At 48.7% G+C, this 26,092-nt stretch overlaps 1 pseudogene; it reads right to left on the bottom strand.

Annotated features, from left to right (window-relative positions):
* Positions 1 to 24,022: 24,022 nt before the first annotated feature.
* LOC118991550 (peptidyl-prolyl cis-trans isomerase G-like) lies at positions 24,023 to 25,511 on the bottom strand (annotated as a pseudogene).
* Positions 25,512 to 26,092: the final 581 nt, after the last annotated feature.

Raw genomic sequence — 26,092 nt, 5'->3', positions numbered from 1 at the left:
CCAGGGAGAGAACGTCGGAAACAATGGCTCTAAACTGAGAATGATTTTTGTCTTTCTTCACGGAACAATAGCCATTAACAGCTATAGAACCGGGCGCAGAAATGACGTGAATCCTAGGTTCCTTGGAGCCTGGAGGAGTAGGGGGGTGGGGAGGAGGCTGGGAGACAGATTGGGGAGAACCTCACCCCACCACCTCCTGCCATCACGCATCTGCACCCCTGTCCCCCTGAGGCACTTCTGGAGGCAGCTGGCTTTTCCATTTGGAATAGCACTGGACCCCCACCCTGTCATGCTCTCATGGGGCTCTGAGGGGCTGCACAGGCCATCCACCCACCCACCCAGGGGTGTCCTGGACACTCACCCCACACTGGGAAGACCAGGAACCACAACTTGGGGGGCAGCTTAAAATCCCCCCACCAATACCCTAAAGAGGGCACCCGTCGGTTCCCTGAGAAGCCCTGGAGCCCCATGCCAGGGAGTGGACAGGGCCAGGTGGGTGACCTGGAGGCCAGGGGCTGACCCCTAAGTCCCTCACTGTGGGAACTCCCAGAGTGGGCTCTTTGTGGGGGTAGCTGAGACAATGAGCTTCACCAAGAGCGGGGGAAATGACGTATTTTTCTGTAGCCACAAGCCACTTTGACTGGTCCACCCCATTGGGGAGCCACCGAAACCTCGTCCCACCCAGTGCGGCTTTTGTCTACAGACAACGTTTGTCCTATTTGGAAGATTCTTGTGGGTTTTCCCGTCTTTCTCCAGCATTCAGTGCCCTGAGGGGCACAGACTCCACATGGGGCTGGGGACAGGGGGGAGAGGCATTCTTGGGGCACTATGCCTGCAGCCCAAAGGAAGTGGGGAGACATCTGCCCTCATGACACCTCTGTGCCCCAAATGAGCATGTTGGTACTTGTGCCTCCCCTGGTCCTTCCTGGCCTGTTTCTTTTCCATCTTCTCTCAGCCTCCTCAGTTCCCTCTCCACCTGGCGTTTTATTCCTTCAGATTGCTTCTTCCCACCGGCCCAGTGCCTGGTCATTTCCTGCCTCCTGGCTGTTGGCCCCCGGAGCACCCTCCCCTTTTTCTGCCTGTCTGAGTGGTGAAGCTGCCACCTCACTCCTGCCTTGGTGCCCTCGGGCTACTCTAACCTTTGGCAGGATCTCCGAACACATGTGTTTTCTGTCCCTTTGATGTTCCAACACACCTGCCTTTACACCATCTCCCAGCGACATGCAGGACAGAAGCCACGGCTTTTGTTCTTCGGCTTCTCCCCCATCGTGCCTTCTACAAAGCAAACGCTCAGTTAATAGGTGTTTGCTGGCACTGACCAAATTAAAGAATCTTAGTGATGGAAGAGATCTAATCCAATGACCTACTTAGAGGTAGAATTCCTGCAGCAAGTTGTCTGGCTTCAGCTTAGTTTATATGCCTCCAGTGACAGAAGTCTCACTGCTTCCTGGGGCAACCTTTTCCCTCTCCTGATAACTCTGAACATAAGAAAAAGTTCTTTTTCTTCCTTTTAAAGATTTTATTGATTTATCTTTAGAGGGGAAGGGAAGGGGGGAGAGAAATATCAATGTATAGTTGCCTTTCCTGCATCCCCTGCTGGGAACTGGCCTGCAACCCAGACATGTGCCCTGACTGGGAATTGAACCTCAATCCTCTGGTTCCCAGGCCCGTGCTCAACCCACTGAGCTACACCAGTCAGGGCAAGAACATTCTTTTTCATGTTAAGCTAATACCTACCCCTGCCCGGCTTCTCCCACTCCACTCCCAGCTGCACCACATTAAACTATTCTAGTCCTCTTGCCTCACAACCATCCTATAGGTATTTGAAGGCAGGGTCTCCTACCTCTGAAGTTTTTTCTTTTCCAGGGGGAAACAACTTTTGTCCTAATCTCCAGTGGCCCAAGGCCCTGATGACCTTGGACTCTGTGTATAGCCTCCACCCCCTTGCTGAGCCTCTCCCTAAGCCACTGCTCAACTCATTCTCTTGACAAAAATTTCCCTCTTTCTGGGTCAAAAGAGATGCCATAGTCTTTCCGAGGGAGCTTGCCTCCATGTGATCATTTCAGGTGTCCTAAAGGAAGGAACCCCTTCTTCCACCAGAGGGGGTCCCTTCCAATGATTTTTTAAGACTTGATTTATTTATTTTTAGAGAAAGGGGAAGGCAGGGAGAAAGAGGTAGTGAAACATCAATGTGTGGCTGCCTCTTGAGCGACCCCTACTGGGGACCTGGCTTGCAACTCAGGTATGTGCCCTGACTGAGAATCGAACCAGTAACCCCCTTTGGTTTGCAGGCCAGCACTCAATCCACTGAGACACACCAGCCAGGGCTCCAATTAGTTTTTAAAAAGGAAGTAATTAGAAGACCCAAGGCAGCTGCCTTGTCTGCCCCCTTCGTCTCTGAGCAACCCTGCCCTTTCCTGAGGTGCTGGCAGGCGAATCTGACAACTGCTTTTACATGTTTGTGGAGGACTGTCTTGTCTTTTAGGTCCTTCACGTACATTTTAATATAGGTATGCCGGAGGGAATACTAAATGTTTTAAACCAGAAGGGTGACTCACAGTGCCATTTCAGGCTGGTGAGATATTTTGGGACAAGCAAGTCTTGTGGTGCCTGGACTGCTTCTCCCGACCCTCCGGGTAACGGACAGCCTCCAGCCTTGAGTATATTTGCGTTTGGACCAGGCACTTCCCAAGCCCCCATAACTTGTGCCAATTATTGAAACTTATGCTTTCCTGCCTTGTATAGTTTACTATTTTTCTTAGGTAGATGTGTCTTATAGCAAATGAAGGGCCTGTTGAGGAACATGACAGGGACCCTGAAGTATTCCTAGGGACCAATGGTCTGCATGCTGGTTGTGGTGTTGCTTACACAAATGCATGCATTTATTGAAACTCGCCTAGCTGTATACTTAAATGGTTGCATTTTGTTGTATGTGATTTATACTTTGATGAAAGTAGGTGTTCTTGTTTTTTTTATTTCCATGTAAGTTAGAGAGTCTAGAGTCACATCTCGCTCATACCAGGACTCACTTGCATTTGTAAGTTGATGTAAGAGCTAGGTTGTACCTTAAGCCACCCTAACTTGTATAGCAACTTCCGGCTCAACATGGCTCCTCGAACAGCGTGGCTGAAATCAACTCTGTGTGGTCTGGCTTTGCCTCCAGGCTGGTCCTTCTACCCAGTAACTCAACCCCAAATCAAGGAGACACATTTGACTCCTCCCCCCGTCTGCCCTGCAAGGTCGCTTCAATGTGACCATCACCGTCACTAGCACTGCCGTGATGACCGGTCTCTCATACACACTCCCTGCCCAGTCTTGCTTATCACTCACCTTACAAGTTGGGGGCTCCTGACTGAAGTTCTCAGTGCAGGCACTATTACCCAGGGTTGCTTCACCAGATCGTGGCTGAGTCTCATGAGCTTCCCAGCCACCCTGTTCCGGAGGCCACGTGGCACTTGTCCCGATGGGCTACTGCCCCTGAGCCAAGGTACTGTTCATGTTGCCTGAGTATGACTCAAGGTGTCTGGGTCCCTTCAAGGCTGGGTCCTGTCCTTTTGCCCCAGCCTGGCTTCTTTGTCTTACCCTGAGCTCACGAGTATGTCCTTAAAAAAAAAAAGAAGAAGAAGACAGCAGCTGCCCGTGGGTAGTAGGGTGGGGTGATTTTTATTTGCCTCTTTATGCTTTTCAGTCTACTCTAGTCATTTCTGAGTGAGTGTGTCTGTCTTGCCTCCCAGGCTGCAAGCCCACTGGAGGCAGGGATGGAGCCCTGCTCCTCTTTGTTATCCTCAACTCCCAACCGTGCTGGTGTTCAATGACTGTTTAGGGACTGATTAATGAGTTCAGTTTTGTGAAAACCTTGCAGGAGCAGTCCACACTCACCAGGCAGAACCGGGTGTCAATGCAGATGCAGAGACTAGAGGCTTAGAGACCGTAGATGGCGGGCGACATGGCCCAGCCATTTTGGAGAGCCGTGTGGCAACCTCTCATCAAGTGGAGGGGGCCCTCCTGCCTTTGCTCTGGAGGAACTGTCTCTCGCACGTGCAGGAGAACATTCGTAGCAGTGCTCTGTATAATCACGAAAGGCTAGGGCTGACCTATATGTCCGTCCACAGGGGGTGGCAGGGGGTGTTGTGGCTGTCCCACAACAGGTTATATGCTCTCAGAAACAGCAGATCAGAAAAGAAAGCTGCAGATGGATGTATGCAATACAATTCCACTTATATGATCTTTAAACAAATGCAAAATACACTACATACTGTTGATTATATATATTAGGGCTCAGGACATGCTGAATGGTGGCTTAGGGCCCAGTTCACCCCTCTGCAAAGGGTATATACAATTGATACATTGCTTATTTCAATACATAATAAAATATAAAGAAAAATGGACACCAATTTCAGGCAGATGATCATCTCGGGGTGGCATGGGGGTGCAGAGAAATGTACTTGAGTCAGGAACACAGAAGGCTTTATCAGTATTGACATAGAGATATTTACCAGGCTGGATGGTGGGGGATCCTGAGTGTCTGGGGTGCCTGGTGATATCATTCTTTATTCTGTGGTCATCATTACTATTGCTCACCAGATACCTGTGGCTTCTTCCCCAACCTTTTTAAAGATTTTATTCACTTATTTTTAGAGAAGGGGAGGGAAAGAGGGAGCAAAACATCAATGTGTGGTTGTCTCTCATGTGTCCCCTACTGGGGACCTGGCCCACAACCCAGGCATGTGCCCTGACTGGGCATCAAACTGGTGACCCTTTGGTTCACAGGCCGGCACTCAATCCATTGAGCCACACCAGCCAGGGCTCCTTTCCCTTTTAGACATGTAATAGGATTGTCCTTCCTGGTTCTCTGTGGTTGGGAAGGGCCCTGTGACTTGTTCTGACCAATGAGCTGTGAGCTAGAGCATTAAATTGCCTTTTGGAAACCCTTTGAACTTCACTTTTGCTGGCTATTCCATCAGCCTGGTCCCTGAGTGATTTCCGAGTGCCTTGCTAGCCCCTGAAGGACATGTGGCAGAAGCAGCAAGTAGCAGGAGCAGAGAGTGTTAGACACTGAGGTATTGGGGTTGTTTGTTACTGCAGCACAATCTAAGCTATTCTGACTGGTACACACATTTTAGTGTGTTGAGAATATTTCAATTAAAAAATGAAATGAGAGAAAACATCCAGGCCTGTCAGGCAAGTGCCAAGATTTGACAAGAGAAGGGGGCATAGGAGAAAAGGGCTGTCAAGGCTTCCTTTCCATTGCTCTTTCAAAAAAAAAGCCATTTCTAGTTCCATTTTGCCTTTGAGTGGTGGCAATGGACAAAATCAGCATTGAATCCAGGAGCCTTCGGGCTGGAGTGCCCAACACCTCATTACACCGCCTTAGAAACCCATTCAGCCCACCGTGATCTCCCCAGCGGGCCTCAGCCTCAGGAAACCAGCCCAGCCATCCTGGGTATTACACACCCGCAGGGCAGACTTGCTTGGCACATTCTCCAGGCCTCTGAGTCCTCCTCCTCCCCTAAGCACTGGCACATCAGTCAGAGCAGATACACAGGATCAGAGCAGGCAGGATGTAAGGAAGTTATTGACTTCGGTGCCTGGCAACACGAACCTGGGCTCCCCGGAGCTTGGGGTTTGAGGCTCCTTTACACAGGCAGCAGCCCACTGATACTTCAAACACAGGCCTCCTGCGTTCCTGGATCACCTTGACTGGAGGGGAGGGGGGAGGGTCTGCAAGTAATACCTGGATTTCTCTGCTGCTTTTCTTCCTGAAGCTTCAAAAGACTTCCCCCTCTCTGATCTCTCAGGACAAGGAGAGGAAGATTCTTTTATTTCCTAGTCCAGGTGAGGAATGGGGGCCCAAGGAGGGTGAGCAAAGGCCCAAGGTCACAGAGCAGGACAAGGGCATGATTCTGGTGGGCAAGGGCCTCTGTCTCACGTCTGCAGACCCCAGCTCCCAGGCCTGGCCCTGGGCCCCTTGCTGAGCTGGCTGGTTCTCTGTGTGGGCAGCAGCCTCTGAGCTCTCAGATGGCCTTTCTGAGGGCTGAACTGAGCCCTGACTGGCCCTGTCCTGCTCTGGAGCCTGAGTAGACAGGAGAATGATCCTGGAGAGGCGAAGCTCAGCCCCCTTCCAAGAGCAGTGACGACATGTTGACCATGAGCCCCGTGGTCCTGCCACTGGGAGGTCAGGCCAGGGAAGCTGCCAGAACACTGGGGCTGAAGAGCGTCCAGATAATGCAATGGGGTAGCCTCTGTGGGTGGAAATGACATTTCTCGGCTTTAAATAGCTCCATCTCTGGAACCTTGGAGCCTCAGCAGGGCTATTAATTCCTGAGCGCCAGGAGCTGCCCAGCCTCGTCATTCTGTTTGCACAAGTTGTGTAAGGTCTCAGGCATTTTCCTGCCGCCCGTCTTGCCCACCTCCCCTCAGCTTTCCTGTGCCGTTTCAACAAGGGGTTAGTTTATTTCTAGTAGTGGGCCTGGCTTTCAAGCTGACCACATGCATATTTTGTCCTTCTTACGACTGACACGGCTCAAGTCAACAGCAAACTCTTGAGGGTTTTCTTTGTAATCTGGTGTCTCCATAATGAAAGGTAATGTGTATGCACATGAATGGCAAAGACACATGTGTCTACGTGTGTGCATCAAGCTAATAAACTTGTTAATCCCCCAGTTGCTTTGAGCAATTACTATGTGTCAAGCCCTGTGCTAACTTTGGGCACAGGATAAACAGCAGTCCTAACCGATAAAACTAGTTGTCACCTCCATTCCTGCTTCTCATGGTCTGTCCTGGCCCAGGTGGGCATGTCAGCCACTAGTTCCAAAGTCTGTGAATCCTGCCCCTCATCACCAAGTCCCCCCACCCCCACCCCTGCTTGTGCCATGCTGAAAAGGATGAAGAGGAAAAGACAGATAGGTACAGGAGGTACTCAGTGCAGAAAACTGACAGGTCACAGAGGTCAGCTGGCTGTAGGAATACAAATCAATGTCAATTCCAAGGTATTCGGCCTGAGGACAGGGAGAACTGGAGAATGGCAAAGACAGGTGCATGGACTTGGGAGGGGCCACTTGCCTCAATAACGAATTGTATTGGCCTTCTGATAAAAGTCCAATCACTGTGGCTTAAACACACAGGTATCTTCTCTCACATAAAAGTCCGCAGCCTCAGGGCTGGTGCAACAGCTCCACAGTCACTAGGATCCTTATAGCTTCGCTCTGTCAGCTTCAAATTCTCCTCACGGCCCAAAGTAGCTACTGGGGTTCCACCCATTACATCTGAATTCTAGAAACAGAGAAGGAAGGAAAGAAGGACAAAAAGGGTATATGTCTCCCACCCTTTTGAAGATGCTACCTAGAAGTCACCTGTCACCCTCTGCTTGCCTCTCATTAACCCAAACTTAGTCACATGGCTATACCAAGCTACAAGGCAGACCTGGAAATGTAGTGTTTTGTTTTGTTTTTGTTTAGCAGGGCATGTTGCCCAGAGCTGTGTTATGGGTACAGAAGGGAAGCACTGACATTGGGAAGCTACTGCAGCTTCTGCTATAGCACTCAATAAATAGCTGTTGACTGGAACTGAGTCGGGTAAAAGATAAGGAATTGTGTTTGGGGACATTTGACTTCCGCCAAGATGGAGGCATAGGTGGAAACACTGTGCCTCCTCTCACAACCGAGTTTAAAGTCAACAAAGTTTCGGTAACAAAAATGCAGCCAAAAAACAGAAAATTGAACTATATGGAAGTCTGACAAGAACGAACCATTCAACCTGACCGGTAAGAGGGGTGGAGTCAGCAGCAGAGCGGGGTCAGGCAGGAAAGATCTCCTGACCCAGGTGCACAGGCAGCGGTGGGCGGATCCCAGGTGTGGGGTAGCAACAGGCGGACCCAGTGAGGGTGCAAGGCGGCAGGCTGACCATGGTCGCACATTCATGCATGCAGATAAACCAGTGAAGGAGCGAGCAGTGAGACAGACCTCGCAGGCCCCAGCGGCAGAAAGCAGCAGAGGGCACCGCCATTGCCCCTCTCTGACCCCGCCCTAACATACAGCATCACAACCCAGCGACTGAGTTGCTCTGCCCTGGTGAACACCTAGGGCTCCGCTCCTCATACCTAACAGGCACGAACAGTCAAAAATATGGCTCAAGAAGAACTCAAAGCCCCAGAGCCGATAACTCTAAGTGACCAAGAAATAGCCAGCCTCTCAGATACACAGTTCAAAATACTGGTGATCAGGATGCTCACAGAACTGGTTGATTTTAGTCACAAATTAGAGGAACAAATGAAGTCTAAACTAATTGAAATGAAGGGAAATGCACAGGAAACCAATACTGGTGGAAAGGAAACTGGACTCAAATCAAGGGAGTGGACCAGAAGGAAGAAAAAATGACCAAACAGAAAAATATGAAGAAACAAGAATTCCAAAAAATGAGGAGAGGCTTAGGAGCCTCCAGGTCATCTTTAAACGCTCCAACAACTGAATTATAGGGGTACCAGAAGGGGAAGCGAAAGAGCAAGTGGAAAACTTATTTGAACAAAGAATAAAGAAGAACTTCCCCAATCTGGCAAAGGAGATAGACTTCCAGGAAGTCCAGGAAGCTCAGAGAGTCCCAAAGAAACTGGACCCAAGGAGGAACACACCAAGGCACATCAGAATTACATTAGCCAAGATTAAAATGAAGGAGAGAATTCTAGAAGCAGCAAGAGATAAAGGGACAGTCACCTACAAAGGAGTTCCCATCAGACTGTCAGTGGATTTCTCAAAAGAGACCTTACAGGCAAGAAGGGGCTGGAAAGAAGTATTCCAAGTCATGAAATCCAAAGACCTATAACCAAGATTGCTCTATCCAGCAAAGCTTTTGTTTAGAATGGAAGGACAGATAAAGTGCTTCTCAGATAAGGTCAAGTTGAAGGAGTTCATCATCACCAAGCCCTTATTATGTGAAATGTTAAAGGGACTTATCTAAGAAAAAGAAGATAAAAAATATGAACAGTGAAAGGACAGCAAACTCACAGTTTTTAACAAAAACTAAAGCACCTAAAACAAAAGCAAACCAAGAGGACAGCTAGATCAGGAGTGGAACCATAGAAATGACGATCACATGGAGGGTTAGCAATAGGGGAGTGGGAGGAGGAGAAGGGGGGAGAAGGTACAGAGAATAAGTAACATAGACAGTAGGTAGAAAATAGACAGGGGGAAGGGCAGGAATACTATGGGAAATACAGAATCTAAAGAACTTGTGCCACATGGACACAAATGAAAGAAGGGGAATGGTGGGGGAGGGCGTGTGCAGGGTGGAGGGGAGTGAAGGGGGGGAATTAGAACAACTGTAATGGCATAATCAATAAAATATATTTTTTAAAAAAGGAATTGTGTTTGGGGCACGCAGAGTTCGCAGTGAGGATGGAATGACCTGTCTGAAACAGAGGAGTGGAACACCTGAGAAGGTGGAGTTGAGTACATAGATTCTCTGGTGAGCCACAGAGAGATAAGAGAACCATGATGCAGTGAGAGCCCATGGCCAAGCCTGGTCAAATCTACAGCTTGCAAAAGAAAAAAATGACAGACCATCGTTTGTCCATTATCACTCTGTGACTTCACCTGGGCTCAGCTCGCCCGCCAGTCAGTCTGTAGGACCTCTGAAGGCACACAGCACAGCTCCTACCTGCAGGTAGCACCTGAGAAGCACAGCATGTCCGGTCCTCTCCTGTGCCCAGGCTGAGCATTTCCAGGACACTGACAGGGACGACGCCCCCCATCTACTCCTCCCCACCTCATGCCTCCTGCTCAGACTTGGCTAACAGTTACACCCCACCTGGGGAAATCTTGAAGCTGAAGAGCAGGGTCTCGGGCAGAGGGGGCCCACACTGGGTGGGTGGGAGGGAGCAGGGGCATAGGCGGGGCTTCTCTCCTTGCTGTGTAAGCCCTCAGGAAGTTTCTCACAGAAGATAGATATCGGTGGTTTTTAACCATGTGCAGTTTTGTCCCTTGGATAGGTGGCCGGGCCCGGGAACCTACTGGTTGTTATGACTGAAGGAGTGGGGTGTGCTATCGAAAGTTAGTGGGTAGAGGCCAGAGATGCTGCTAAACATCCTACGGAGCACAGGACAGCAGTGCACAACAAAGAGTTTTCCAGTCCCAAATGCGAATAGTGCTGAGGTTGCGAACCCCCGGTTTATGTGAATTTGCTCACTGGGCCCACAGGAAACTTAAATAATCTCACCTAGAGCCATGCAATGCTGGTGGGCATTCAGGCTAATTCTCGGCCTCTGCAAGGCCTGTGTAACCACCTGAGGAAGGCATAAACCATGCTTCTCATAACTGACTACCATTCATGGAGCATTTACAACGTCCCGGGTTATTTACATAAATGACTGAAAGCTTTTTAACAACCATAAAGAAGTAGACGGCATAGTCATTTATTACCCCTGTTTCACAGATGAGCAAACTGAGGCTCTGAGGGCTACATGACTTACCTAATAGCACATAGCTAGTAAGTGACCCCAAAGCCCATTCACTTTCCATTCCCTACGAAAGGCAATCACACACTGATGTTTCTCTCCTTCTTTCTCCTTCCCTTCCCCTCTCTAAAAATAAATAAATAAGATCTTTTAAAAAAAACTTATAATTGGCCCTGGCTGGTGTAGCTCAGTGAATTGAGCATGGGCCTGCAAACCACACGATTGAGGTTCGATTCCCAGTCAGGGCACATGCCTGGGTTGCAGGCCAGTTCCCAGCAGGGGAGTCACGAGAGGCAACCATACATTGATATTTCTCTCCTTCTCTCCTTCCCTTCCCCTCTAAAGATAAGTAAATAAAATCTTTAAAAAAACTCATAATTTGGTATGACAAAGGAGGAACTTCCTACTGACTAAACCAATCCCCTAACCCTAGCACCTCCTTCTGCAGCTATTCCAGGCTCACAGGAATTTCTGTGCTTAAACTGTGTCAAGATGTACCAGGAGGATGCAGGTTCCTGCAAACGCAAAGCCAGGTGGCCATCAAGCAGATGCAATCATGCTCAGCTTCATGAAGGAGTCAGGCAGGTGTGAATGAGAGTGACGGTGAGACCCTTAGGCGCGGTGCGGGCGCACTGGTAGAGACGACGGAGCGCTGAACACCTGCGGCTGCTGTGGTGTAGGGAAGGGCCTCCTCACTCACTGCTGGCGGGGCCATGAGGTGTCTGGCCTTTGCAAAAGCAATCTGCAGCACCTTCTAAAATTAAACCTGGGGACGCTGCAACCCCGCATTCCCATTTCTGGGCACATTCGGACAAGTAGCAAGGATTTTATCACATCACAGCTCACAGTAGCAAAAACAAGAAACATAGTTATGCCTCTCGGGCGGGGGTAGTTTAAAAAATTAATAAAGGTGAATTTTATTATGTGTAAATAATCATATTTTTAAAAGACCACTATGCAACCATAATAGCTCTTATGATGCAGAAAAATATGTTTAACAAGATTCCATTTATAGCACTTGTGTAATGTAAATACAGACAAAACATTTGCATATGCTTATACGAACACAGGGAAATGTGGACAGGGAAATGTGGAAGGGTTCGTTTCAGGTTACCTGCGTGGGTTCCCTGGGAGTGGAGATAATGCTGAGGTGGGGACCAAAGAACAGCCGAGAAAACAGGAAAATAGAAAAAAGAGCAGACTTTAACATTATGTGTGATGTGACCAAACGTTTGCCTTTATGGAACAAACGTTTAAAAGCGAGGGCTGAGGCCGCTGAAAGGCCCATTGTCTGACAACGGAGGAGGCCGGCCTGGCAAGGGGACAGCAAGGCCTGGGGTGGGATGGGTGGGTGACCCTGGCTATGCACCCTAGTGCCGCACCACAGATCACCCGGGCAGGATTCAGCCAGATGCCCAAAGCTGCTCTTCAGCCCAGAGCGGAGTTGTTTCCTGCAAGGGGAGCTGGGAGGTCAGGCCCAGAGCTCCTCAGGGTTTGTGCGTATTTTAGGGCCCGGGAGGGCCTCACACAGGCCCTGGGTGTTGTCTGTGTTTCTGGCTCCCCCTCCCTGGGGCCTAGCACTGTATGCACTCAAGCAACATTTGCACGGTGAGAGACTAGGACCTTTGACAGGCCGTGTCTGAGGGTGTCCCCTCGAGTGTCCACAACCTCCCTGCAGAACCCTGGGCAGCGTTCTTGTACCACCAGAATCCCGCCTGATGGGCTTGATCATGGTTTTTCTCAGGCCTGTGCCCTCCCCCCAGTCTGACAGGGCTGTGCCCAGGACAGGGAGCATGGAGGGCAAGTGTTATCACTTCCCCCAGGACAAAACCACAGGCAGCCCAACACTTGGTTGATGTTTTCCACCAGAATTCAGCCGGTGGGCTCAGAAAGAGGATGCTTTGAGTCAGGCAGTCTTCTCCCAGTCTCTTGAATTACAAATGTAATTAGGCCTTAGGTGTAGCCAGAGCCCTGGGCCACTCAGGAGGCCTGGTGGCAGAAGGACAGAGGTGTGACGGAATTTGCAGCTAAAACAGAACAAAACACTAGAGCACTGAGTTTAAGGGCTGAGTGGAGGGGCCAAGAAGCTTCTCTTGTTCCCTGGGCTGTTTGCCAAGGGGGAGGAAAATGCTTCCAGAAAGTGCAACTCCGGTTTAGTGGCTACAAGGAAAAGCTTTCCTACCTGAACTAAAGCAAGAACTAGGCTGCAGACCAAAATCTTCTAACTCCCTCTGTGACAAGAGAGATTCCGGGGGCTGGGGGTGGGGAGGGATGGGAAGAACTCTGGGCTTGGGGTCACAGGTCTGGATTTGAGCCGTGGCCTCAACCACTTAGATCAGCCCCTTGATCCCAGAAAAGCACCTTGACTTTCCACCTGTGTAGCCTGGGGACAGTAATTCCATTTCGTTCAAATGCTGGCTGCTGATGGATGGGTGAGTGCCTATCTCGGTCCTGTACGTACAGCGGGTCCTCCTTAAAGGCTGTGCGTCAAACAGATCCTTGCACACCCAGCATTATTCACAACAGCCCAAATGTGCGAGCAACCCAAGTGTCCATCGACAGGTAAATGGATAACCAAATTTTTTCTGTCCCAGAGTGGAGTGTTATTTGGTCATCAAAAGAATGAAGTTCTGATCACGGATGAACCGTGAAAACATTATGCTGCATGAAAGAAGCCAGTCACAAAGGGACCAACCAATATTGTGTGATTCCAATTATATGAGGTCCCTAGAACAGGCCAAGTCATAGAGACAGGAAGTAAAATGGGGGTTACCGGGGCTGGGGAACCGGAAGTGGAGAGTTATTGCTTGGTGGGTAAGATTTTCTGTTTGGGGTAGTGAAAACATTTTGGAGATGGTGGTGATGGTTTAAAACAGTGTGACTGTAACTAATGCTACTTGGATTCATACACTTAGAAATGGTTAAAATGGCAACTTTTATGTTACGCATATCCCCCCTACACAACACACACAGGCTGGGGTGCATGATTGTGAAAAGCAAGTTTGGCTTTTACAGCACTGCTCTGATAGCTCCGGACTGGAACCAGCCCCTGCCCACCCGCAGCAGAGTGGATGAGGCGCCGACTACTCACTCACACAGTGGGATGCCGTGCCGTTGTGAGAGCACAAGACAGCCACACACCACACTCCGGGCGAGTCTCACAGACTCAGTGTCGAGTGAAAGAAGGCAGACACAAAATGGAGTCCTAAGTGACTCCATTCGTACGAAGCACAAAAACCGCAAAGCAGAGCGAATCTGTGGTGCCAGAGGTCAGGATAGGGTTACCCTTGGGGAGTAATTACTGGCAGGGGGCACAGGGGGTTTGGGCAGGCTGCCAGCGTTCTAGTTCTTGATATAGATGCTGTTACCTAGGTAACACTCAGGGAAAATTCTCCAAGCTATTTTTCACTTATCATGTGTGTTCTTTTCTGTACACTGTATATGTTCACTTCTGCAACGCCTTTTTAAAAGGTATTTTATTTATTTGACTTCCGCCAAGATGGAGGCATAGGTGGAAACACTGTGCCTTCTCCCACAACCAAGTTTGGATACAACAAAAGTTTTGGAGAACCAACACACACCCAGAGGCCAGAAAACCGAATTATACGGAAGTCCGACAGCTATGAACCGTCCAACGAGGACGGTAAGAGGTGGAGCCAGCAGCGGACCTGGGTCGGGCAGGACAGACCTAGGAGCGCAGGCAGCCCAGATCTAGTCGGGGTGCGGAACAGACTGACCAAGGTCGCACATTCGCGCGCAGTGAGACGGACCACACAGGCCCCAGGGGGCAAACCCAGTGGTGGAGGGCTGACAGCGGTGGCACACTCGCGTGCCGAGGAGCAGGGCGCATGGCCCTGGTGACGGTGGTGGCTGCGGTGCTGGTAGGGGTCGTGGCGCGGAGGGCGCGGGAGGGAAGCCATTGTCCCTCTTTGACCCCGCCCCCACATACGACGTCATAGCCCAGCGACTGAGTTGCCCTGCTCTGGTGAAAACCTAGGGCTCCGTTCCTGCTACTTAACAGGCAAGAACAGTCCAAAGGATGGCTCAAGAAGAACTCAAAGTCCCAGAGCCAATAACTCTAAGCGACCAACAGATTGCCAGGCTCTCAGAAGCCCAATTTAAAACACTATTTATCAGGATGCTCACAGAATTGGTAGAGTACAGTCACAAATTGGAGGAACATATGAAGGCTAAACTAATTGAAATGAAGGGAGATGTCCAGGAAACCAATAGCGATGGAAAGGAAACTGGGACTCAAATCAATGGAATGGACCAGAAGGAAGAACGAAACATCCAACCAGAAAGGAATGAAGAAATGATAATTCCAAAAAATGAGGAGAGGCTTAGGAACCTCCAGGACATCTTTAAATGTTCCAACATCCAGATTATAGGGGTACCAGAAGGGGGAAAGAAACAGCCACGAGTGGAAAACTTATTTGAACAAATAATAAAGGAGAACTTCCCCAGTCTGGCAAAGGAAATAGACTTCCAGGAAATCCAGGAAGCTCAGAGAGTGCCAAAGAAGTTGGACCCAAGAAGGAACACACCAAGGCACATCATAATTACATTAGCCAAGACTAAAATGAAGGAGAGAATCCTAGAAGCAGCAAGGGATAAGGGGACAGTCACCTACAAAGGAGTACCCATCAGACTGTCAGCGGATTTCTCAAAAGAGACCTTACAGGCAAGAAGGGGCTGGAAAGAAGTATTCCAAGTCATGAAATCCAAAGACCTACAGCCAAGATTGCTTTATCCAGCAAAACTTTCATTTAGAATGGAAGGACAGATAAAGTGCTTCTCAGATAAGGTCAAGTTGAAGGAGTTCATCATCACCAAGCCCTTATTATATGAAATGCTAAAGGGACTTATATAAGAAAGAGATGATGAAAAATATCAACAGTGAAAGGACAGCAAACACACAGTTATTAACAACCACACCTAAAACAAAAGCAAACCAAGAGGACAGCTAGATCAGGTATGGAACCATAGAAATGAAGAACTCATGGAGGGTTAGAAACAGGGGGGTGGGAGGAGGAGAATGGGGGAGAAGGCACAGAAAATAGCATAGATGGTAGGTAGAAAATAGATAGGGGGGAGGGTGAGAATAGTGGGGGAAATATAGAACCTAAAGAAATTGAGACATGTGGTTATAAACTCAGGGGGGGAGACTAGTGGGGGAGGGAGTGTGCGGGTGGAGGGGAATGAAGGGGGGGAATAGAACAACTGTAATGGTATAATCAATAAAATATATTAAAAAAAGGTATTTTATTTATTTATTTTTAGAGGGGAAAGGAAGGAGAGAGAGAGAAATATCAATGTATGGTTGCCTCTCATGAGTCCCCTCTGCTAGGAAATGGCCTGCAACCCAGGCCTGTGCCCTGACTGGGAATCGAACCTCGATTGTGTGGTTTGCAGGCCCATGCTCAATCCACTGAGCTACACCAGCCAGGGCTGCAACACCTTTTTTGAAGGTTCTGGTTGGAGCCTTGGACGAAGGGAATGGTGGACTAGAAACTAAAGCTACAGGAGCCCAGTCTCCATGCTCAGTGTGTGCCAGCCAGGGGGCTGCGGAGCCAGGCTCGGACTCTCTGCGCCCTGTGATGGGCCCTGCCCCTCCCCAGGCGCCGGGGCTGTAAGCGGTTAGTCATTGAACTCTGAACAGCTGACTTCCCACAGCCCACACTGTCAGGGACCTGGAGGGGGGTAGAGTGCACCCCAGTCCTGAGAAGAGACCCCGATCCCCACGTGCCAGCCTGAGGGGCACAGCTCACCATTGCCCCGAGCTCGCAGGGACACAGTAGGCATTCAGTAAACACTTGTGGGTGGACCGTGTCATAAAAATTCTTCAGGGTACCCTGGGATCCCACCCCCCCATGGGTAGCTGCTTGCAAGGACATAGGACCTGGGGGCCTAGAGGAGAGGTTGTCCCTTCCCCAGACAGGGGCCATGTCCCGCCTGCCTACTGGGAGCTGTGGAAGACCTGACCTAAAACATTTGCCTTGGCCCTGAGTGACCCAAGGTCCCTCCTGACACCAAACAACCCTGCAGTTGGGAGTGGGGGGAGGGGATAATTTATATTTTACTTAGTGACAAACTGCTAAATAATAGATCTGGCTGGGGTTTTGGTTTCTCCCCTAGCAGCTTGACCAATGTGCTGGCCCATTGACTCCGTCAGCCAGCTATTTTGGCCCTGTGGGGACCCAGAGCTTGGTTTCTGCTCCAGGAGGCCTCCTTCTCTCCGGGGTGTCTGGGCCTCCCCCAGGTGTTGTGTTTGTTTGCCCTGCTGTCTGGAGCCCTGGGAGCTGCAGAAGGCCTTGTGGGCCTTTGCCAGACTCTGGGTTTTTACGTGACCTGGGGCACACGGCCCTCGGGGAACAGGCTCCTGCTTGCAGGCGTGTCTCTCAGGAGCAGCAGCATCTCCCGTCCTCCTTGTACTTCCCCCAGCAAATGCTGTTTCTTCTTTCTCCAGGTTCCTCTGCCTTTCCTCCTGTAGCAAACAGCCAGCCACTCCCAAAAGGCTCAGGGAGATTCTGAGACTTACCCAAGTTCATAGACTCATAAAGGTCAGAGCATATCTTTTGATTTCTGGTCCTGTCTTCTTTCCTTTGACCCAAGGTGCCCTTCCTCTTGCGTTTGGAGACTGGGGCAGAGGCCGATCATAGCCACCCCAAATCATTCCTCTGTTTTCCCTTAGGAACCTCACTTTTATACAAGGCAGTATTGTGCCTAGACAAAAGAAAAATTCCAAGCCTCATTTGTAGCCAGTGATTGTAAGCAGAAACTTCAGGAACACTCCTTAAGGAGGGAGGGAGGAGGCATGGACCTTTTTTACCTTTACACACTGCCTGGACCTCAGATGTAATGGCTGGAGCTCAGCAGCTATATTGGCCAATGAAGTGACCTTGAGGAAAAAGTCATGCAGTGGGATAGTAGATCAGAAATACAGAAGAGACTTGAGTCTCAGATGATCAGAGAGCCACCATACCAGCCCAGATTTCCTACTTCCAGACTTCTTTTACATGAGAAAAAAATTAACTTCTAGCTTATTTAAGCCACTGCTGTATGGTTTTTTGTTTGCAACCAAGTTGGATTCCTCCTGATTCGGAAACCTCATTTCTGGTCATACACAATTTGTCCTGCTCCTCTTCCTGCACACTCACTAGGAATGCTGGGGCCTGTCTCCTCATAGTTCTCAATTTGCACATCTGCTGGACCTGGGTGTGAGAGCTGTCCCAGGCAGGCACTCATCTGGATGCCTTAAACCTGCTGAGGGTTCTAGAAAATGACCACGTGACAATTTCTTCTGTTAGTTCCTACAGCCAGGGGAAGCTACTGAGCAGGGAGAACACCTGAGAGTTCCAAGCGCTCAGTGGTTGGCATAGGTTGGATTCTTCGGGGGGCGAGGCTACAAAGACACACACTTTCCGCCCTCAGCCCCCAGACTTCCTGAGACTGAGACAGAGATTTCATCATTGGAGTCTCTCCTTAATTGCCCCTCTGCCCCCGGAGCACACGGCACAGCGCAAGGTCCTAAGCCTGTTTCCTCTCCTGCAGTTTACGCATCCCTGTTGTCAGTCCCGACTCATGTGACATCTCTCCTCCTGGTTTTCCCCCATCCCTGACTGACTCCTTTTTCATGCCCCCTGGACTGGATTTCTGAGGTCCAGCCCCTTGTAGCTTGCCTTCCCTTTCTTGGGCTGTTCACTCACCAGTTCCTTCACCCTCTGGTAACTCTCTGTCTTTCAAAAAGTGCTCTCTATCCCAGCATCCACTGAGATCACACCATCCTTCCAGGGAGGAGGCGGCAGCATAAAGGTCTAGTCTCTAGCAGAAACCAGGCCCGGTTTCAGAATTCTTCCCTCAGATGGGTTTGGAGAACTCTTAGTGTACTGGCCCTTGTCCTAAGGGCTTCACGTGTTCTAACTTGCATAACACTAGGGGGTAGATTCTATCATCGCCATCATCATCCCCACTTTTAAATTGAGGAGAATGGGACGACTTCCGCCAAGATGGAGGCATAGGTGGAAACACTGTGCCTTCTCCCACAACCAAGTTTGAATACAACAAAGGTTTAGAGAAACAAAGACACAACCAAAGGACAGAAAATTGAATTATACAGAAGTCTGACTACATCTAACCGTTCAACGGGGACAGTAAGAGGGGCGGAGCCAGCAGTGAGCAGGGTCGGGCAGGACAGGGCCCCCGACCCAGGCGCACAGGCAGACGGGAACCAGTTGGGGGGCGGGGCAGACCGCGGGCACATATTCGCGCACAGTGAGACAGACCACGCAGGCCCCAGGGGGCGAGGGCTGACGGCGGTGGCACACTCGCGTGCAGTGGGACGAAACATGTGGGCCCGGTGACGGCAGCAACTGTGGCACCGGTGAGGGCCGTGGTGGCAGGCGGCGGACAGGACACCAGAGTCCCTCTTTGACCCCACCCCCACATACAACGTCACAACCCAGCGACTGAGTTGCCCTGTTCTAGTGAACACTTTATGGCTCTGATCCTGCTATGGAACAGGCACGAACAACCAGAAAGATGGCACAAGAAAAACTCAAAGTCCCAGAGCCAATAACTCTAAGCGACCGAGAAATTGCCAGCCTCTCAGAAGCACAATTCAGGACACTATTTATCAGGATGCTCACAGAACTGGTAGATTATAGTCACAAATTAGAGGAACAAAGTTACAAATTAGAGGAACGTGTGAGGGCTGGACTGATTGAAATGAAGGGAGATGCACAGGAAACCAATAGTGATGGAAAGGAAACGGGGACTCAAATCAATGGAATGGACCAGAAGGAAGAACAAAACATCCCACCAGAAAGGAATGAAGAAATGAGAATTCAAAAAAATGAGGAGAGGCTTAGGAACCTCCAGGACATCTTTAAACGTTCCAACATCCGGATTATAGGGGTACCAGAAGGGGGAAAGAAACAGCCACGAGTGGAAAACGTATTTGAACAAATAATAAAGGAGAACTTCCCCAGTCTGGCAAAGGAAATAGACTTCCAGGAAATCCAGGAAGCTCAGAGAGTGCCAAAGAAGTTGGACCCAAGAAGGAACACACCAAGGCACATCATAATTACATTAGCCAAGACCAAAATGAAGGAGAGAATCCTAGAAGCAGCAAGGGATAAGGGGACAGTCACCTACAAAGGAGTACCCATCAGACTGTCAGCGGATTTCTCAAAAGAGACCTTACAGGCAAGAAGGGGCTGGAAAGAAGTATTCCAAGTCATGAAATCCAAAGACCTACAGCCAAGATTGCTTTATCCAGCAAAACTTTCATTTAGAATGGAAGGACAGATAAAGTGCTTCTCAGATAAGGTCAAGTTCAAGGAGTTCATCATCACCAAGCCCTTATTATATGAAATGCTAAAGGGACTTATATAAGAAAAAGAAGATGAAAAATATGAACAGTGAAAGGACAGCAAACACACAGTTATTAACAACCACACCTAAAACAAAAGCAAACCAAGAGGACAGCTAGATCAGGAGTGGAACCATAGAAATGAAGAACACATGGAGGGTTAGAAACAGGGGAGTGGGAGGAGGAGAAGGGGGGAGAAGGCACAGAAAATAGCATAGATGGTAGGCAGAAAATAGATAGGGGGGAGGGTGAGAATAGTGGGGGAAATATAGAATCCAAAGAACTTGAGACATGTGGTTATAAACTAAGGGGGGGAGAATGGTGGGGGAGGGAGGGTGTGGGTGGAGGGGATTGAAGGGGGGGAATAGAACAACTGTAATGGTATAATCAATAAAATATATTTTAAAAAATTGAGGAGAATGGGCACAGGAAGGTTAAGTAACTTGTTCAAGGTCACACAGCTGGTAAGGGCTAGAGCTGCATGTTTGCCTAGGCGGTCTGCCTCTAGAGCCTGTGCTCTTCTTTGTTTTTCTCATTTCAAATTTATTAAAACTTTGGCAGTACAGCCTGGCTGGTGTGGCTCAGTTGGTTGGGCATCATTCTGGAAAGCAAAAGGTTGCACGTTTGACTCCCAGCCAGGGCACATGCCTGGGTTGCGGGCCAGTTCCCAGCTGGGGGCGTGTGAGAGGCAACTGATCAATGTATGTTGCACATTGCTGTTTCCCGTGCTTTCTCCCTCCCTTCCCTTCTGTCTAAAAGTAAATAAATACATACAATCTTTAAAAGAAAAAAAGACTTCAGCAGTGCGAGTTATCCAGGTTGCAGATTATCAAAAGATCAGCATAAGTCTACATTTTAACAAATGACAAACATAAAACAACCCTAAATCAATGAAAAGAGGAAAACAGCATATTGGAGACTCCTCAGCAAGTCTCTAGACATAAAATTGAAATGGGGGGAAATAAGTTTATACAACTCACTCATCCACTTTCATCTTCATCTGTTCCAGGGTTTGATTCATGATCAAATTTTTAATTTTTATCATGTGCATGGTCATTTTCTTGACCCTTTGATTTTGTTTTTCTTTTACCACTGCCCACCTATTCTTCTCATCCTCCTTTTTTCTTTTTCTTCCTCTTTTTTTTAAAAAAAAGATTTTATTTATCTTTAGAGGGTTAGAGAAGGAGAGAAGGAGAGAAATATCAATGTATGGTTGCCTCTTGTGGGTTCCCTGCTGGGAAGTGGCCTGCAACCCAGGCATATGCCCTGACTGGGAATTGAACCGTGATCCTTCAGTTCGCAGGCCCAAGCTCAGTCCACTGAGCTACACCAGCTAGGCCTTTTTCTTCTTTTTAAAAAATTTTATTTCATTTTCTATCCTCACCCATGGACATGCTGATTGATTTTTAGAGAGAGGGGAAGGGAGAGAAAGAGAGAGGGAGAGAAGCATCAATCGGTTGTATGCATCCCAACCAGGGACTGAACCCACAACCTGGACATGTGCCCTGACCAGGAGTTGAACCCGCGACTTTTCAGTTTACAGGGCGATGCTCCAACCAGCTGGGTCACACTGACCAGGGTTTGTCCTCCTTATTTTTCCACATGGAGAACTTTGATTTACTGTCCTGACTATTGGTTTTATTTTTGAGAATGGCCTTTGATCTCTATCAGCTGTTTTATCCCTAAACAGCTATTGTTTGAACTGTTATAACCATGGAGTTTAGAGTACATTCTCTTCTGACTCTCAGAATTTTCTTTTCTGACTTCCGCCAAGATGGAGGCATAGGTGGAAACACTGTGCGTTCTCCCACAACCAAGTTTGAATACAACAAAGGTTTAGTAAACAAAGATGCAGCCAAAGAACAGAAAATTGAACTATAGGGAAGTTCAACTACAACGAACCGTTCAACCGGGATGCGTAAGAGGGGCGGAGCCAGCAGCGGAGCAGGGTCGGGCAGGAAAGGTCCCCCGACCCAGGCACGCAGGCAGCCCGGACCCAGTCAGGATGCGGGGCAGACTGACCGAGGTTGCACATTCGAGCACAGTGAGATGGACTGCGCAGGCCTCAGGGGACAAACCCAGTGGTGGAGGGCTGACCGTGGTCGCACATTCGCGTGCAGTGGGACGGAACACGGGGGCCCCAGTGACAGTGGCAGCTGCAGCGGCAGCGGCAGGAGGCAGCAGTGGGACGTGGCAGGGGGGAAGCCATTGCTCCTCTCTGACTCCGCCCCCACATACAGAGTAACAACCCAGCGATTGAGTTGCCCTGCTCTGGTGAACACCTAGGGCTCCGATCCTCATACGTAACAGGCACGAACAGTCCAAAAGATGGCTCAAGAAGAACTCAAAGCCCCAGAGCCGATAACTCTAAGTGACCAAGAAATAGCCAGCCTCTCAGATGCACAGTTCAAAACACTGGTCATCAGGATGCTCACAGAACTGGTTGATTATAGTCACGAATTAGAGGAACATACGAAGGCTAAACTAATTGAAATGAAGGGAAATGCACAGGAAACCAATAGTGATGGAAAGGAAACTGGGACTCAAATCAAGGGAGTGGACCAGAAGGAAGAACAAAACATCCAACCAGAAGAGAATGAAGAAACAAGAATTCAAAAAAATGAGGAGAGGCTTAGGAACCTCTAGGACATCTTTAAATGTTCCAACATCTGAATTATAGGGGTACCAGCACGGGAAGAGGAAGAGCAACAAGTGGAAAATGTATTTGAACAAATAATAAAGGAGAACTTCCCCAGTCTGGCAAAGGAAATAGACTTCCAGGAAATCCAGGAAGCTCAGAGAGTCCCAAAGAAGTTGGACCCAAGGAGGAACACACCAAGGCACATCAGAATTACATTAGCCAAGACCAAAATGAAGGAGAGAATCCTAGAAGCAGCAAGGGATAAGGGGACAGTCACCTACAAAGGAGTACCCATCAGACTGTCAGCAGATTTCTCAAAAGAGACCTTCCAGGCAAGAAGGGGCTGGAAAGAAGTACTCCAAATCATGAAATCCAAAGACCTACATCCAAGATTGCTCTATCCAGCAAAACTTTCATTTAGAATGGAAGGACAGATAAAGTGCTTCTCAGATAAGGTCAAGTTCAAGGAGTTCATCATCACCAAGCCCTTATTATGTGAAATGTTAAAGGGACTTATCTAAAAAAAAGAAGATGAAAAAAATGAACAGTGAAAGGACAGCAAACTCACAGTTATTAACAACCACACCTAAAACAAAAGCAAATCAAGAGGACAGCTAGATCAGGAGTGGAACCATAGAAATGAAGAACACATGGAGGGTTAGAAACAGGGGGGTGGGAGGGGGAGAAGGGGGAAGAAGGTACAGAGAATAAGTAGCATAGATGGTAGGTAGAAAATAGATGGGGGGAGGGCAAGAATAGTAGGGGAAATATAGAATCTAAAGAACTTGAGACACGTGGTCATAAACTAAGGGGGGGAGATTGTGGGGGAGGGGGTGTACAGGGTGGAGGGGAATGAAGGGGGGAATAGAAAAACTGTGATGGTATAATCAATAAAATATATATATTAAAAAAATAATTTTCTTTTCTGTGCGACCTCTTCTCATGGTTTCTATCTTATTCTTTGTTTCTACTTGGCCTTTCTTCTCTCTCTGAGCTCTGTGAATATCTCCTTCTCCTTCTATCTTTACTTCTTCACCCTGTTGCTCTTCTGTCTGGGCTCAGTGACTTCTCCTCACCCATTCCAGGTCTTCCAAGTCTGCAGCCCTCTCGCCTCCCCTGTGGCTAAGGCCACGGCGCCAGGTCGCACTCTCCTGCCCTGTCCCCACTCCTGCTCCTCACCCTGCTGCTCACCTCTGGTGTGTGTGGTTCTCCCCCCCAGATCCTGCACGTCTGCCCTTTCCCTTTCTTTATCATGATCACTCTCCGATCACTCTCCGTGTGGTTGTAGCTGCGACTTCTCTTTCTTTACTTCTACCCCTTTCCGGGTCTTTCCCTTTAGAATCAGACTTTCCTTTTTCTTCCATTTTAAGGATTTTATTTACTAGACGGGAAGGGGAAGGGAAGGAGAGAGGGAGAGAAACATCAGTGTACGGTTGCCTCTCATGGGTCCCCTGCGGGGAACTGGCCCGCAACCCAGGCCTGTGCCCCGACTGGGAATCGAACCACGATCAACCCACTGAGCTACACCAGCCAGGGTGACTTTCCTTTTTCTTCAGCAATCTCACGGTCCTTTAAGCGGCTTCGTCCTCTTTTCCTCATGTCTGTCATGCTTTGTGTCGCTGTCCTTACTCTTTGATTTCTCTTTGCTTTTATTCCTACTTTCAGGTTTGGCCCTTTTCTTCACTCATTTTTATTATACATACCTTTGTCTGATTTTCTTCTGATGTCTCTCTGGTTGCTGTTAGATATTTATGGTCTTTAACTATCTTTTCCTTTTCACTTTTTTTCTATTTGGACTCTCAGACACATGTCTGTGCTCAGTTTTTCTCCCCCTCTTTATTCTAACTGGGCTTCTTTGATTTTCTTTTGTATTATTTAACTCACTCTTAGCCCCTCGGGTCTATCTTTCAACCCTTGATATTCTCTGAGCTTTTGCATCTCTTGCCTCCAACGTGGAGGAATCTCACTACATCCGAAACGATCCTGAACTGCATCTGAATGGACTTTGATGACGCCTTGGCCCCCTTCCTTTAGTTCTCCTGCCAGACCTGGGAGCTTAAAGTTGCCTCTGGTGTGGGGCTGGGAGTTAGGTGAGTGACACACTCCCTCTCTGTCTCTTTCTCTGTTTTCCCTTTCTTTTCCATCAGGTTTAGGACTTTCCTTCATTAGAATCTATTTTTAGGTCCGGGAGGGATCTCCCTCAGAGGGCGGGAGGCTGGGGTATGTCGAGATTTTCGGCCTCACTTTCAGTAGATGTGCTTTTCTTGCTTTTCTTTTGCTTCTTCTTTTCTTCTTGTGTTTTCAGGACTTTTTCCTGTTTCTTTTCTTCTTCCCCCTCCCCCTCCTTCTCCTCCTTCTCCTTCTTCTTCGAATTTCTCTTTAGAGGCACTTTAGGATCAGAACCATCAGAAGCAGACTGAGAAGCACTGAATGAGGAGGAGGATTTGTGTCTTCTCTTCTTAGCTTTAGATGCAGGGATTGTTCTCCACATCTGAGTGTCTGCACCTCAGCTAATGGTTCGCCAGCTGCACGGGTTTTCTACCTCCCCTGCAACTTCTCGACCAGAAGTCGCCTCTCCAGCACCGTGTGATGCCTGTGTACACTGAGGAGCTGGTTTCATTGTTACGAAGAACTGCCAACCATCTGTATCCTTTCCCCTGGTTTCCTGTCAGACTGCTGACAAGAGAAATTCTTTGTTGTGCTTGACAGCAAACCTCTCATCCTCAAAATCCTCCATAAATAGAGTCCCCTCTTCGTCCCTTTCCTTCACTGAAGTCACCACCCAGAACAAGAAAATCCTGGACAGCTCTCTGAAAGGGACAGCTCTTAGGATGTAACGGCTCTGAGTCGATTTCCCCCGTCCCCTGTTCGCTGGAACAGGAGTTCACATATGCTTGGGGCACACATCAGAAAATTATTAAAATATAGCTCTTCCAGCCAGTTGATTACTAATGGTGATATATATAAAAAATCACGGATGCCGAACCTTTATTCCCATGGCTCCAATATTTCAATTTTTAAACAGAGAAGAAGCGAGGACACACTGATCCAGTCCTTTCAGCCCTGTTCCAGTACAGTGTCCTCCTCCCAAGGTCCCGTCCTTTAAGGAGATTCAAACCTACCGCCTCCGCCAAAAATGCCCTAAGGCCACGCCCACCCCCCTCCCTACAATCCAGTCCTGGAGTCTAGAGCCTGAGCTCTTAACCTAGACAGTGTCTGATTTCTTAACTTTGTCTCTTCTCAATTACGCAGCCTTGGGTGAGTTATCTAACCTCAGCATTCTGTAAATGCCGAACCGCTGGGGAGGCGGGCCACTGCAGACATCGTGACCCTTCACCCCAATAGTTTGGTGTGTCTGTCCCGAGAACGGGAGCATTTCCCTGTGTAGCCTTCGCACCGGGTCAGCTCCGGGAGTCTGACACTGACGTGATGCTGTTGTCTCACACAACGTTTATTTTCAAATGGCCCTGTCTCAGAGATGTCCTTTGTAGCTGTTTTTTCAGTATAGAGTACAGTCAAGGACCACACATTGTGTTTAGTTATAATGTTTCAAGAACTTTTTCATTGAGATATAATGTACAGATCATAGAATCCTCTCTTTGAAAGTGCACGAGTGGGTGGGGCTTTAGCA

The sequence above is a fragment of the Sturnira hondurensis genome, unplaced genomic scaffold (assembly GCF_014824575.4).
Source record: "Sturnira hondurensis isolate 20B ecotype Veracruz unplaced genomic scaffold, ASM1482457v3 Scaffold0007578, whole genome shotgun sequence".
Lineage (NCBI taxonomy): Eukaryota > Metazoa > Chordata > Mammalia > Chiroptera > Phyllostomidae > Sturnira > Sturnira hondurensis.
Note: the sequence above shows the minus strand (reverse complement) of the source record. Positions and strands in the feature narration are given on the sequence as shown.